Consider the following 15,513-nt stretch of genomic DNA (forward strand, 5'->3'; position numbering starts at 1 on the left):
TAAATGTGTTAATTCACATAAAGCACTTAAAACAGTGCCCAGCATGTAGTAAATATTGAATAAATGTTACCTATAGCTATTCATATGTGCCAGATGCCGTATCCCTGGGTCTCACCCTACCTGAGAAGATACTTGCATTGCTGAGTGACCTGCCTACCAGAGAACTAGAAAAAGCATGTCCAGGTCACATCTTACTGCCAGACAGCAGCAAGAGGTGTAGAGGTCAATCAGTGACTTGATTACAAACCATGGGCTAGGTTTGTCATTAGCCATCACTAGCCCTTAAATCCTTCCAAGTTTAAAGAAGCAGAGATCGACTTGCTACCTAAAAATGGGCAATTCTTTGGGTTGTCCACACTGTGTCTGCTTCTGGCCCCCCACGGCAACACGGGGATAGGACTCAGCAAACATTTGCTCACAACGCAGATACAATCAAAACTTATGGTGTACCTTCCCCCAACTCCCCATCCCATCCCCCGCCAACAGTAACATGTTCATTGTCTCCAGCAAAACACTTCCTCATCTTGAGGGTAAGCATAGAAGCATGTAATAAGGAAAATTTATTTTTAAAAATCCCCATGTGTAACTTCAAAATAGCTCTAGGATTTATCCTAAGGATATGCTCTCCAAAACACATGTTCAAAATGCTCATTGTTTGTGCCCAAAAAAACTGGAACGGTCATCAAGTGCTATGTGGTTAAATATGGCGTGGTGAATCCATTTTTAAAAAAGTCCATTTACATTTTGAAAAATGTAAGAGAATTAGAAATAAGTGGTAGTCTTTAAAAGAACTAGCATTGTTAGTATGTCCATTACAATAGATCAAATAGTTTTATATGTACTAATATGTAGACTCTACGAAATATTATTAAGTGAAAGGGCAAGATGTAGAGCTGTACCTATATGATAACCCCGTTTGTATACATTTTAAGAATGTATACATATGTAGGCTGGTAGAGACCATACAAAATTATTAATTTCCATGGGGAACAAAATTCTGAAGGGGTGGGGCTGTGTGGTTAGGGAAGGTGAGAGAAGAGAGGTGTGTAGTTGAACAATATTTTTCAATATCCTAATAAAACCTATGATGACTGTTGGTGTTAAAATCGTTTTATGAGACAGAAAATTTCTTTGATAAAATGAGATAAATTTGCTGAGGCAAACCAAAGAGAAGATAGAGATATTATTAAAGAGACCGTGTCCTAACAGAAATTATGAGTGGGATTAGATTATAAATGTCATTGTGATGTCATAGGACACTCAGTATGTCAGTGAATGGTAATTTTTGAAATTATCTATGTCTAGGACATGCTTAAGGCAGGATGTGGATATAGTATTCCATATACAGAACCATAAAAAGACTTAGCGAAGCACATTTAACATTTTTAATAAATTATGTTGATCTCAGAGATGGGGTCATGAAAGTTGTAGAGCTCTTATAAGTAAGTCAGTGACAGACATGTATGTGATGGGCCATGAACAGGCCCATTCTGCATCTTAATCCAGAGGCTTGTATATGTAGTTATTGTTTTATTTTGGCTACACGATATAGATATCTTCAGCTATGGCTTAAAAAATACAAATTTTCAAGAGTGATGAGCTCTTGATATTCTTTTTATTGACATTCTACTTGAATGAAAAGACATCTGGCTCGAGGGTCTTCCTTTTGTGACCCCTACTGAAGAGCGAATTTGTACAAAATGCACACACACAAAAATGTATTCACTTCATAAGTCCGAGATTTCTCCTTTGCTTATGTTGTTTCCAGTTTGAAGGTTCAGATGTTAAAGAAATGAGGTAATGAACTCTCATAAAGTAAAGTCACCACATATTAAATCAGTCACTGATTAATGGGTTCTGGTCCCACTATATAACTGCCTTCTGCTGTGAACAGCATGCTTAAGTAGTCATAGGGTCAGTGGTTCTTATATCTGCTAGAGTCATGCTATGAAGATTGTTGGTCATCGTGTTTTGGAAGGGGTCAGGGGTGGGTGTGGTAAGATTATAACACATAGAATCAAGGCTATACTGGGTCATGAATTCCTGAAATGCAGTGGCTGAGGCTGATGAAAAGCACCAGAGATCGAGTCATTCTTGGTTTATGGTTTCACAAGGGCGAAGTTTTTTGACTGATATTTGTTGTTTTGTCACTAGAATGTGAGCACCTCTTACTGGGTTCAAATATGCAGGTAATGGAGGTAGTGGTTTAATTACAAATTTTTCATGGCACTATCACTGAGACAAATATTGCCCACCTTTATCTCAATGAGAATCCAGTGTATACCCCAGAGTGACTGGTCTTTGTTGTTGTTATTGTTTTTATTTTTCTGGGGATGTGCTGAGGCTGGTTTCATAATAGAATCCAATTATTTTCTTCACTATTGGAAGGTTTGGGGTTCTCAATAATGACTTCAATGATGTTCAAGTAGAATTCCCATAATTGAAACTCCACTAGTCCAACAACATAAGGAGCAGGAGCAAGAACTCACTGTGTTGTAAGTTAATAAAATCAGTTAGAGTATCTTAATATCCAAAGATCTATTAGCCAGGGTTTCCAGAGAAGCACTAACAGTGTGTGTATGTGTGTGTGTGTGTGTGTGTGTGTGTGTGTGTGTGTGTCTATGTTTGTGGAGAAGGACAGAGAGAAAGGGGCTCTCAAGTCCAAAATCCACTGGGCAGCCCAGCCAGCTGGAGATCATGAGAAGAGTTGATGTTGCAGGTCAAGTTCAATGGCAGTCTTCACTACATCAATATAACCAGAGCTTTTTAGCATGCCTGAATAAGTTCTAGGAATTCATTAATCCATTCTGTAAAAATTTTCTCAGTGCCTACTCTATAGCAGGACTGTTCTAGGTACTGAGGAGATTGCATTGAATAAAATCAACAATATCCTGCCCCATGGAATTTTATTCAAGCGTGGTGGTGTCGGGAGAAGAAGTGACATATATATATATATATATATATATATATCATACAGAGTATCAGAGATTATAATATGCTATGGGGAAAAAATAAAGCAATGGAGGAAAGGGTGCCAGGTATTTGCTATAGTCTCCCCTGAAGAGGACTGTTGTTTTCTGACTAGTGCTTTTAAACTTGCTGGCAGCCCAGTCAAACAGCATTCTAGAAATATTGTCTTCTCAGGTTTTTCCACAATGTAATAGCCAGCACAGTCCATAAATAGGTTATAGCAGCTGGAAAAGGCCTAGTATTTAAAGGGTAATTTTTTTTTCTAGAGAATAGAGAAAGACTGTATCTAGAGATAAAAATTGAAAGTCCAAATTAAACCTCAACTCTGATCACTGGCTACCAAAAGTAGACACCTATAGTCCGAAAGCTGAATTTCCATTGCATTTACCATATTTCCAAGTCCAGTTGATAAGAGTTGTTCTGACTTTCCTCTTGTCAGGCAGGGCACAATAATGGATTTGCAGCAAGTTATCTAAATTTGTCTCTCCCCTGCAGAACTGAAGCTAACTCAGAACAGATGTGGATTAAATGTAAAGGGTAAGAGTGTAGGTTTCATAAAGCTCAGATAAGGGTGAAGTTTCCTTTTTAATAAAGGGGGGTGTACAATACAGGTGTGCAGCATCAGCAAGAATATACTAAAAGATAATTGGAGAAGACTATTAGGAGAGCATGAGATCTAACAACTGAGACGATGAGTGTAAATAGAAAATGCAAAGAACAAAAATTCTATTGTTAGTCAGTGACAATTGAGTTAAACACAGAATAGACAAGGAATATGCAGGACAGGCAGTTTGGGGAATACTGTTAGATTCATCTTAACGTCAACTGGAACATGATGTAGGGATACCCATTTGTCTTAATGAATAAAGGAAAAGTGGGCAAAATTAGGTAATTTCCATTTTTTTAACAGAAAGGAAAGGAAAGAATCTCCCATTTTTTTCTCCATTTTTGAAAACATTCTTGAGTCTTTTTTTTAATGATGTTACATTTTAAATCTCTTTATCTCACCATTTTCTGGCCAAACTGTTATGTCAAGTTTTCCTTAGTACCTTGCTTTCAATTAATATGCCAAACTGACACTTTTTATTACATTACTGTAACATCTAGCTAAACTGTCAACTCCAAAATTACAGAACAGCTTAATTATAGAGTATGGCCCTTTAATATTTATTTAGATATTGAAATGATTAATGATTTCCTTGGATAAATATAAAATTACAAATAAATTATTGGCAACTTCATTAAATGAAGTAAATGTATAAATGAAGTAAAATTAGAAGCTACAGTATCTTAAGCTAAGAAAAAATACACACTTCTCAGCCATGAAAAAGTAGTCAAGAGAAGGGGACTTCATATCACATAATAAAGCAGCTGTGGGTCTTAGGAGTAAGACATAAGGTGGGGGGGGGGACACCAAAAATATACAAATTGTTTATAGGAAAGCATATAAGCATTAAGACAAGTAATACAACTTGCCATATGACCAGACAATCCACTCTGAAGAAAGCTTAACTAGTAGGAAAGTCAAACACCTTTGAACTGGTTTATTCTTCCTGGGAAAACTCCACCTTGCCTCACACAGAGGGTCAATCAACTGAGCAAAATGGAATCAAGCAGCGTCTACATGTCAGACATTCTGACCCCATTATACGGCACTGTAGGAAAAGCAGCTAGAGAGCTACTTCCAGGATTCTCATTAAAATCCTTGGAATCACATGATGACAACTTTTTTTGTATAACTTTAGTTATTTTATTTATTTTTGGCTGTGTTGTGTCTTGGTTGCTGCGCGCGGGCTTTCTCTAGTTGCGGCGAGCAGGAGCTACTCTTCGTTGAGGTGCGTGGGTTTCTCTTTGTGGTAGCTTCTCTTGTTGTGGAGCATGGGCTCTAGGTGCGTGGGCTTCAGTAACTGTGGCACGCGAGGGCTTAGTTGCTCTGCGGCCTGTGGGATCCTCCCGGACCAGGGCTTGAACCCGTGTCCCCTGCATTGGCACGTGGATTCTTAATCACTGTGCCAGCAGGGAAGCCCCATGATGACAATTTTTAAATTAGAAAACGAAAGTCACCAATGCCTTTAATAATTTTTATTTCAGTTGGAATTAAGATGCCGTTAAGCACAGCTTTGAACATTAATTTTCCAAACTTTTATCTGCAGAATACTTTAAGTCATTATTTCCCAAAACAAAGAAATGAAAAGCTACACTGTCTGTAGTAAGATCAGGGAGTCACCAACTTGAATACTCAGCATTTCTCTCACTACCTACAGTGATTCTTTAGCTGCTTCTGTGGAGCCTAGAGTTGAGTAGGACTCAGTTTGGAAACCATTCATCTGGAGGAGCTCAAGAGAACAGAATTTAATGAGTTATGATGATAATGGTCCTTTGGGAACTGACAGCATTAAGAAGAACAATGTCCACTATACATTTAAATTAGTGAGAAGAATATGGTATAGTGCAACACTTAAACCCTGCAGTTCTTATTCAAACTTCACCTAGTCAGAAATATGATACAGCATTTAAAAAATGAGTGCAGTCTATTTAAAAACCTACAATCTGGCTTAAAATAGAAGACCCTGCGATTCTGAATGTGCAGCAAGGCAACAATGAACTGAATTTAAGCTTTGGCTGTCCTTATGGATTTAGCCTGCACTCTTGAATTGCCAACTTCTTCATCTTCCTATTTTGATACACCTTATATGATTCGCTGATTTACTGTTACCTGATTACCAGTATGAGTTTGCAACCTGTGTAGAAGAAAGAGTAAAGGCACCAAGGTCAGAATTATTTGATTCCTGATCCCTAACAAAAATCATATGATACTCGGAATTTTGGAGTCCTAATCTGTACGATGAAGATAAAACAAATTACATTTCAAACGTTTGCATGAGAATTAAACAAGTAAATATATTCTGAACAAACTGTATTTAGAATGTAAAAACGGAAAGGACCATTTCTTAACAAGCCAAAATGACTAACCAAATATGCTTATTTACTAATGTAAAGTAAGCGCTGAAAGACTTCAAACTTATGATATTTACTTATCACTACCCTTTGATTTCTCACTCCCCAGTCACAACACCTTGAAAAATGTTTCAAGACTAACATAAAAATTATAAGGAAAAGCATATATCATACTCTCCTATTTGAGTAAATTCAAATGGATTTTCATGCAATTATATCAACATCAATAGTTTCGTTGAGCTACTGACTAGGGAAGCAAGCATTGCCCTGCCCAGAAACATGTTCTTGATTTGAGGTTATGCTAACCTTGTAACCTTGACCAAAGAACTTTAAAATTAAAAATCAGATAACTTATAAACTGGAATTAGCTACTTTAAGTACTCAACAGCCAATTAACTTGGTGACCTTCTAGGCATGACATGGGGAGATTGTGTAAAAGTATGTAGAGAAAAGAGGATATTGGGCGAGTGCCCTTTAGGATTAAAGAAAATTCTAATGATGAGCATAATGAAGAGAATTTCATTAGCAGATAATTCATGCATTTAATATATACCAATTAATTGACTGGAATAATTACTTGGCTCTGACTTTTTTTTTTTTAATTTTATTACCTTCTTTTACTGGCTTTTAAAAGCACAATTAATAGTAATATCCCCTGAACTCTAGTTTACATTATTTATATGGGTTTAATTAGAAACCGTAGGCAATATATGAAAGGTACAGCCTAACGACAATTTATTACATATTAAATTGGTTTTAGTCTTATAGTTGAAAAAATCATTACATTCGTTAGACTTATGTTTATCAACACATTCAAAAATACCAAATAAGCATATATTACATGGCAGGTTCTACGTGCTGGGATACAGTAAACAAAATACACAAGAAATACAGCCATCTTAAGAAGACGGTCTAGCAGGAGAGGAAGTTAATAAACAAAAAAGTAAGACGTGGTATTTTATATGGTAAGTACCATGGAGAACAAATAAGTCAGAAAGGAATGGGATGATAGCTGGGAGAGGGTTAAGTTTCAAATAGAATATTCATCTGTGGATAAGATGACATAAACACAATGACTTGAATGTGGTCAGGGAGTAAACTGTGTGTATATAAGTTAGGGAAAAATATAAAGGTAAAACAGAACATTTCTGAGCTGTAAAATCACTGGCATATTTCAGAAGCAGCTATAAGATTGAACGGCAGGAGAGGAATTATAGAGGGTGAGTTGAAGGCCAAGAGATAACAAGGGTGTAGGTCATCACATAGGACATTTTACACGACTGTAGGAACTTTGGCTTTGATTGTGAGATGGGAAGCCATTGAGGTTGAGTGGAAAAATCATATGACTTTGCTTATATGTTAAAAGGATTACTTTGGCTGTCAAATTATGGATGGTTTATGAATGGCAAAAATGAAAGCAGGGACACCATGTTGGAGTCTGCATGATTGTGGATGGTGGCAGGGTGATGATGGTAGATGTGAATATAAGTAAGTGTATTCTAGATAAGTTTTGAATAGAGTCAATGGGAGTTGAGGATTGAACATGGGGATTGAAAAAGACAGAAGGATCAAAGATGATTCCAAGCTTTTTACCGTGAACAAATAGATCAGGAAATGAAAGCATCTATTACTAATCAGATGGTCTGACTGTATTAAAATATAGTTAAAAAGTTAACTTATACTAACATCTTAATTGCTAAACTATATCATGACAGTCAAAGAATAAGCTATGCCTTATATGAAGATTAATTTAGAAATTTGCTGAGTTAAAGAGAATACTATAATATAATGCTCACTATATTAATTCCTGTCTTAAATAAATTCATGATTTAATAATTTTGGTAAACTTTAACTCTACATATCTAACTATTAGAATATTTTGACCTCACAACCTATTTAAAACAAAATTTCCCCTTCTATCTCATACTCAGTTGAATTGCAGCAAATTAGCTTGTACTTCTGGAGCTAAAACAAAGACACTAATCCTCCCACCTACCCACTTCATTTGAGAACTTAATATAATTTAAGACATAAAGGAATAATCAAGCAATGCCTCATCTATTTTAGCATACTCACCTCTGCAGATGTGATGAAAATATTTCCATACATTTTTGTTAAATTTAAAATAACTTAGAGATCTGAAGGTAATTTAAAAAAAAAAAGTGACTTATATGATTTACCAGTGGAAAAGCACAAAGAAATTTCAGATATTTGTAGTGCTCTAAAACCCCTTAAAATGATATAGCTTCAAATCTACAATCTGTAGCGCTTTTCTTCTTGCTTCATCCTGACATTAAACAGCTTAGATTAATGGGGGAAAGCTGCCATTTTGAGAATAATCATTCTTTCCAAAGAGCTTGTTTTAGATTCTGCATTCTAATATAGTATTCTCAGTGGAAAATAGCAACATGTTTTATGGTTGCAAATGACCTTATGGATTTAAATCTTAGGTATAAACTATACCTATTATTTTGAATCACCTTAATAAACATTTATTTAAACACCCAGAAAATGTTGTCATTAAAGATGCAATATTTGTTATTAGTCTATCAGTTAGGTCTCTTTCAGTGGAAAATGATTGAAAACAATGCATTCTAGCCTATACAACGATGGGAAATTATTGACTCATATAACTTGGCAGGCCTGGATTCCAGAGATATACTAGGTGTACTTCTTGGGCAACACAGTTTAGTCAGGGCATGGGTGTGAGTCCCCCTATACATCTCAGTGGATCTCCATTTCTAAAGAAAACTCATTAAAAAAAAGTATTTCAACACGTGTATGTTTTTAAGAGACTCCATTCTTTAGAAAAACTGGATTCCCCTGAATTAAGGACACAGCAGATATAAAAAAAAAAAAAAAAGAAAGAAAAAAAAATCTACCAGATTACCAAAGTTAGAGATAGTTTCTTCATAATGGAAAAACATTGTAGTCTTTTCCCCACATGATCATCAAAACTACAGAATCATCTCACATTTATAGGCATCAGTATTGTGAAAGGTGGAAAAAAGTCCTATTTTATAGATGTATAGAGCAAGGAAAGAGCTCAAGTAGTCTCTATTAGCTGTGAAGTCTTCTCTAAGCTGTGACAGTTTCTCAGACTTTCCTTGCTTTTAAGGGTCTTCAGTTTTAAGTTCCAGTTAGGTATATTGTTGTAGACTTGTTAATTAGGGATTTTGCTGATGTTTTCCTCATGATTAAACTGTGGTTTTGAGTTTTAGGGAGAAAGACCACTAACGTTAAATGCCACTTTCATCACAATGTATCAAGGGTACATACAATCAACATGACTTATCACTGCTGTTGACCTTAATTATGTGGCTGAAGAAGTGTTAGGTTTCTCCACCTTAAATTTACTGTCCCCCCATCCCCCTTCATACTCTTCAGAAGTAAGTGCCTATGGGCATCCCATACCTAAGGAGTAAAGAGTTATGACCTCCTCAAGGTCAGAGAATCTATATATGAGTGTTTCTGATCCATCTGCCTCCAGTCAGTAACATACAAATTATTACACCAAACTCATTAGCTACATATAATTCTCAGTAGTGATTAACTTATTTTTTTAGCCTCAATCCTCCCCCCTCCCCCCAGCCACACACACTATTTAATAGCATTGTTTGGGTGGAAAAACTACAAGCTTAATTTGGTCTTTGCTAGCAAAGTCAATCTTAATGGACCTTTGTGTTATACTTAAAAGTTTTTCAATCCTATTTCAGATTATTTGGAATCAAGAGGCAGAAGCTTTACCAAGTATGCAAGCCTCCATCTTTAAATTCTATTATTCTTTTCTTGCATTTCTCTTTTCAGAACATCTAGTCTTTTCATGAGCTCATCACTTTCTTCTAGTACCTTATTAAATATAGCCAGGAATGACCAAACACACACATCTATGATTCTCTTTTGCAGCCTCTTCTATAATTAATTTTAAGTAATTATAGGCAACCAATTTGGTTTATTTGGGGGTTTTGATTTTTACTAAAGATTACCATAGCATAATATTCTCCCCAAATTCAAACTTCCTATATTAGTTTCTTTGTCCAACTACAACTTGTCTGTTAAGCCAATGTTATATAACTTATTTTTATTTATTTATTATATATATTTATTTTTATATATAAATATATTAATTTATTTATATATATTTATTTTTATTATTGCAACACCCTACTTAAGGAACCTACATCTGCATTGCTCATGGTATATTAACTAGTGTATTAACAGTTCCAAATGTTTATGCTTAACACATCAAAAGTTTATCTCCTGCTCATACAACAGCCCAAAGTAGCAGTTCCTGGACAGAATGGATAGGCTTAACATATACTAATGAGGTAATATTACTAGATCTTGATGGTTCAGAGGACGTGGGACCGAGGGACTATGATATTTTGGGATTGACTACCCGATTTCTGGCTTGAGCAGTGGGGTGTTTTACAATGCTCTTTATGTGAGGGGGGACTAGAGTTGGATCAGGTGTTAAGAGAGTGAACACGAATTAGGTATATACATGTTGAATATAAAGTGTCACTAAGACGTTTAGGAAGAGCTATAAAAAGGCAATTGTATATATGACCTAAAAGAGATATCTGGGTTGAAGATTTGTAATGGGATGTAGCCAAGTTCCCATGACCCAGCTTTTAAGTGAAGAACGAAGATTTTGGGTTCACTCAGGATTGTTCTTTTGTTAGGGAGGTAAAATGGAAAGGACAGAGGGTCAAGGAATATGTATATATTATTGCCTACCAATTTTGTGGTAAGCAACATTTTAAGACAGCTCCCAAGATTCCCACTGCTGGTACAGCTGTGATTAGGATGCACTATGTGGCAGATTGAGGGTTTCTGCAGGTGTAATTAAGGCCTTAATTGGTTTGACACTGAGTTAAATGTAGATTAACCTGGGTAGGACTTAAGCAAGTCCTACTTGCTCAATCTGTTTATCTCTATAAAAGAGGACTTAGGCCTTCCCTGAATTCAAAGATATTTTCCTGTTGGCCTTGAAGAAGCAAGATACTATGAATTCTATAGAGGCAAGAAAATGAATTCTGCCAATAATTTCAGGATCTGGGGAGAGGAGCCTGGGCTTCAGATGAAGTCAGAAAACTGACTGCAGCCTCATGACAGCCTGAGCAAAGGAGCCATATAAACTGTGCCTGGGCTCCTGGACATGGTGAGATAATAAATGTGTTTCATTTTAAGCTTCTAAGTTTGTGCTAATTTATTATACAGCAATGGAAAATGAAAGCAGCCTTTATAGGTGTTATTAAATGATTAAACTTTGAGTCTGAGTTAAATAAGGAGAAAAGTAAAGGCAGGAGCAGGCTGACAAGATATAGCTGGAGGGGTTAATGTACTGTTGGTCTGGATGAGATTGAAGAATAGTCACGAAAGTGTACAAACTGAGTGCCCTGTGGTCAAAAACAGTGATATTTTTATGCAACGAATTTCTGCAGTTAACACTGACCTGAATGAAAGTACATGAGCAATTGGGCTAGATGGAAAGACTCCGGGCACTGATTAGCTGGATTCTCTGCTTGGGATCTCATGAAGCTGAAATCAAGGAGTTGCTTGGCCTCTGTTCTTTTCTGGAGCCCGGGGTCGGGGTGGGACAGGGCCGCCTTTCAAATTCATGTGGTTCTTGGCAGAATTTAGTTTCCTGCAGATTGTAGGCCTGAAATCCCTGTTTTCATGCTAGCTATCAGTTGGGGGCCACTTTTATCTCTCAAAGTTTGCCCTAAGTTCTTTGCCATGTTGCTCCCACCCCCATGGGCAGTTTACAAAATGACTATTTGCTTTTTCCTGTGCCAACAGGATCCCTTCTCTCTGACTTCTTCACCTCCAGTCAGCTACAACAGAGTCTTGCCTGATGGAATGTGATCACAGGAATGACGATCCTACCACCATTTGCCTTATAATATAACCTAGTCAATGGAGCCACAATCCCAGCATAGCCACAGGCTCCCTGGGCACCAGAGTGTCCAGGTTATACAAGAGTTGAACACCAGGGAGCAGGGTTGTTCTGGGCCATTTTGGAAATTTGCCTATAGCAATTATCAGGGATTAGGAAAACAGGAATATTTATTCACTTTTTATGGATTATAAATTGATTTAAAAATCTGTAAGTAAATTTGTATCAAAACTCGAATTTTTCATATTGTGTGATCAATAATTTTACATTTAAGATCTATTCTGAAGAAATAATCTGCTGTGAGACTCATTGAAGTGTTTTATAAAATATAAAATAAGATCGAAAAAATGAGACTGTTGGAGGATATGTGATTGATTATACAGAGTTTTAGTACCACACAGTAATGAAAATCACTTTTTCAATATTTTAAATATTTGACTAATACTAGCAGAAAAAAATGAGACTTTGTCCTTTCACTTAGCATAACTAAAAGTACTCTATGAGTATACATATATATGTATGTATACTCATAGAGTGTATATACATATATATATATATATACACATACATATATATATATATATATATGTATGTGTATATATATATATATATATATCCACGAAAATTTTTAAGTTGTGGAGTGAATTAAGGGCAAAATTCTTAGTAAATCATTATTAATGCCTTACTAACAAGTAGGGAAAACTCTCAATATATCATCCTTCATGAATTTCTTGATGCTCTCCAGGTTGTAAAGATTCATTTTAGCAAATAGGAATTTTCTTCATGAAATACAGTTGCCCATATTAATTATCTTAGTACACAGATTCCTATATGAGAGGGGCATCCTACTGACTTACACTCTAAATGTAAAAATTGTTTTGAAATTTAAAAAGATTATTTGTCCCTGGAATAAGAAATTAATTCACCCTAAATCAATGCTTTAATTAAGAACATTTAAGTATTAAAAGGCAGAAATTCTGCAGATTTTGGTGGATTTCTAAAATAATATCTGCATAGAATATCAATACAAATTTAAATTCAGTTTTTGACTGGGGTTATTAGGTATATTTTGGGTTTGTGTTGACCAGATGGATTATAATACTCATTAAACTGCTGAAAAAAAATGGGACTATGCCTTAATGATAATGCTTTTTATCATGCCCAACATCTGCATTTCTAATTTGTCTTAATTATGTACATATACAGTTTGGTCAGTGTTTTCCATTTCAAAAATCCTTTCTAATTTCAAATGTATCTGATAGTTCATATGAACAATTATGTATTTAAATGAGACAATCATTGTCTAATTGGCATATTTCAATTTCCACTGAGATATGCCAATTAAGCAGAATCCACTGTAGACCATAATATCTCCAATAGAGAATTTATGGACTATCAACTAAACACAGTGGTTTTGAAGTAGCATATCCTAAAGTTCATTTCCCAAAATGACTTTCACCAAGTGGGGCTGTGCTCAAGTGCATAAATTGCATTTCCACTAAAACATATATCATCATTGGCGGTGCTTTGTCTACTTCTAGGTTCAATATCTTCCTGTTTTATACAACCAAATGTAATGAAGTTAGGCTGTTGGAATGATATTTGATCCACTGCATTTGTATTTAATGTCTCAAGAACACTGCTAACTTCTGAAGGTGACTGAAAAGTAATGCAGGGTATCATCTTTACCTTTTATAAAATGTCCAAACCAGTGATCCAGTGATGAGTCATTCTGCCTGCCTATCTATCTATCTATCTATCTATCTATCTATCTATCTATCTATCTATCGTTCTTTCTTTCTTTCTTTCTTTCTTTCTTTCTTTCTTTCTTTCTTTCTTTCTTTCTATCTACCTACCTACCTACCTACCTATGCTTTGTTCTATATGTGGCAGTATATGACAAACGGTGCGGATGACTTATACAGGTTATTAGGGATATTGAATTTCAGATAAGGTTTTCCTATGTTTTTTTCTTTTAAAATGTATTTACTGAGATGGCCATTTAAGCCAGTACAAAATAGCAAATTTACAAGTATGAAGTCAAGAAACTGACATTTTAATATAAACGTAAAGGCTTACTATGACAGCATATGACAGGATTTCCTTCCTTTTCAAGGTTGAATAATATTCTATTGTATGTGTAAAACATTTTGTGCTAAGTGGAATAAACCAGTCACAAAAAGACAAATACTGTATAATTTCACTTACATGAAGTACTAGAGTAGTCAAATTCACAGAAACAGAGAGTGAATGATGGTTGCCAGCAGCTGAGGTTAGGGAGGGAAAAAGGAGTTGTTTAATAGATATAGAGTTTCAGTTCTGCATGATGAAAAAGTTCTGGAGATGTTTCACAACAATGTGAATATACTAATAATACTGAACTGCGCATTTAAAAATGGTTAAGGAGGTCAATTTTATGTTATTTTTTTACCATAATAAATAAATGCAAAAAAGTAAAAGTTTTACCAAATTGTCCTAGGAGTCTGGGGATTACAATCTGTATTTCATGTTTGCTTGTATAGATTCATAAAAGGCACCCATTGTCAGTTCTCACTGTCATATTTGGAACTTCCTTTTTTGTTTGTTTTTAGATTCTGAAACTTCTTAGCCTCTATTTCTCTTTACCCCATAAGTTTCACCTTTTTTCTCTTAGTTTATAATATTACTTTCATTTTTATGAAAATAATTTGGGAGCTTCCCTGGTGGCGCAGTGGTTGGGAGTCTGCCTGCTAGTGCAGGGGACTCGGGTTCAAGCCCTGGTCTGGGAGGATCCCACGTGCCGCGGAGCAACTAAGCCCGTGTGCCACAACTACTGAGCCTGCGCGTCTGGAGCCTGTTCCCCGCAACAGGAGAGGCTGCGATAGTGAAGAGGCCCGCGCACCGCGATGAAGAGTGGCCCCCACTTGCCGCAACTAGAGAAGGCCCTCACACAGAAACGAAAACCCAACACAGCCAAAAATAAATTAAAAAAAAAAAAAAAAAATTTGGCCAACAGCTTCTCATTTGAAAGAGATGGTTAATTTTAAAAAATCATTTTGAAAAATTTGTTCAAATTCTACTTAATACAATTATATTATCTGATTGGGTCATACACCGATTTTAGATTTTTTTGTGTGTGATTGTTCTCTTATCATTTTTTAACACACTAAAATTTTTTACTAAAACAATCTTTCAAATAGTGCTTTATATAAATGATGTCCTCATGGATGGAAACTGTTTAAATTTCAGTTTGGAAATTTGTTTTTAACCTTATATTTTGGATTGTAATAGTGTGACTTGGATCATTTCAGCCACTGCTGGATAATGACAATTTACGTCTAGCATTAAGACCTCATTCTAATGGATTGCAGCTTTCAGTGTGAAAAAAATAATGTAGATTTCTGAGCTGCGCCCCCAGAAAATCTGAATCTATATTCTTGGAGTGGGTTCAAGTAATTTGAATATGAACAAAAATTGATGTCATGCTTTCAGAAAGTCTGACCTCTTCATACGTAGGTATAAAAGAACACCCAAACTGTAACCACCATTGACATATTTATGGACACAGCACGACATAAAATAAAATTAAACATTCAATAAAAATGCATTATTCTCATATAATCTGGATTATGCGGAACTTCAGATAAGAAAATACAAGGTCCCTTACTTAAATATATACCTCATCTATAGTTTCCACCCTAACC

This window comes from Balaenoptera borealis (assembly GCF_965194805.1).
Source record: "Balaenoptera borealis genome assembly, chromosome: 4".
Lineage (NCBI taxonomy): Eukaryota > Metazoa > Chordata > Mammalia > Artiodactyla > Balaenopteridae > Balaenoptera > Balaenoptera borealis.